Source organism: Corvus cornix, chromosome 9, assembly GCF_000738735.6.
Source record: "Corvus cornix cornix isolate S_Up_H32 chromosome 9, ASM73873v5, whole genome shotgun sequence".
Taxonomy (NCBI): Eukaryota; Metazoa; Chordata; class Aves; order Passeriformes; family Corvidae; genus Corvus; species Corvus cornix.
Window position 1 is genome coordinate 4,918,267 of NC_046339.1, and position 1,534 is coordinate 4,919,800.

Consider the following 1,534-nt stretch of genomic DNA (forward strand, 5'->3'; position numbering starts at 1 on the left):
TTCTTGGTGAGTATGGTCTAAACTTGAACTTGAATTGAGCAAATATTATTCAGGCTGCAAATTATTTGCAGATAGCTGGACAATGTTGTTAGGTAACATGTTTGGCTTGCTGCACCAGGGAAAATATTTGCGTGTAAACTCAAATTATTATGTAAACACACATTTTTACATAAACAGAGTTGGTCTGTGCTGAAAAGCAGAGAGAGGCAGCTCAGATGGGATCTGGGCAAACCCTTCCTCCCTACACACTTTGGCAGGGAGCACGGGCTTGAGAGCCATGCTGGTGATATCCTGCAAGGAGCAAACTTAGGTACTGAGAGTGCAAATGTCCTTCAATCTTCACTCCCAGATTAAAATACGTGATCAAAGAAAAGCAAAATTCTTACACACAAAGTAGCTGCAGCAAGTTGGAAAGCACTGCTGCTGAGCACAGCACTGAAATTTCTGTAGTTCTTTTCCCTGTGAAAATATTTTGGGGCAAAAAAGTTCCTGATAAGATAAGAAAACCTAAAATGTTGTTAAACCAGTGCAAACCCAGGTTATTTGCCTTATCAGTGAAACTGAGAATGCAAGAATGCCTAATGCTAGTGCCTCTCAATCCACTGAGCTTTATTGCCTTCTTTATGGTGAGAATATATTATTGGTCATATAAATAGCTCACAGAACACTTAAAAAATATACCTCTTAACCTCTAGTAGAAACACACCATTGCAAGAAGACTTTATTGAAAAGACCTCACAGAAATCCCTCAGTTTAAACCTCCTCTCTACCCGTGGCTGCCACCAAGAAAGTAATTCTAAAGAAAACAAATGTCTAGAGAACCAGGGGCAGGAGAAATAAAAGGGTGAGAAAGAAAGACAAACCTTCACAAGTCCAACTGAGTGGTGACATGTCTGCATCTGCAGTGATGGGATCAACACAGACAGGCTGGCACCTGTGCAGAGTTAAAACAGACCAGGCTGGGAAAAAGTGACTTTTTCCTTACCCAGGGCCAGCATTTCCAGCCCTGCATGCTGTGCTGCATGCAAACATGCTAAATACTTGAGACATTAAATCCCAACTATAGCAAAAAGCTGAAATTACAGGCATTTAGTGGAAGAGCAGTATTTTTAAGAATGGTAGTGCCAGGAGCAAGATACCTCTGGCTGTGTGCTGTTTTGCAACATTTTATCATTTCTTGTTAGTCCTGATAAAGGCTGTAAAAGAGTGTGTAAACCAGGCAACCTTGCCCAGCTGGACTTGTTTCCTTTAATGATTACTGCTCAAGGGAGACCAGAGAGAAAAGAGAAATGAAACTCTCTACACCCAGGGCAAACAAAACTTCAGATCCATGGGACACTTCAAAGCCCATTAACGTACTCTTTTCCTCAGTTGTAAGGGGTTTGGTTTTGGCTGGCCAGGTCTGGATACCCCCAAGAAGGTTTTGCTAAAGGGCAGAACTGTCCTGATTCGCACAAGATCCCAGCATTTCCCAAGATTTCTGTTGAGTGCTGCAACCTCCCGGCTCCAGGAGGGCATGGCTGAGTCAGTAAAC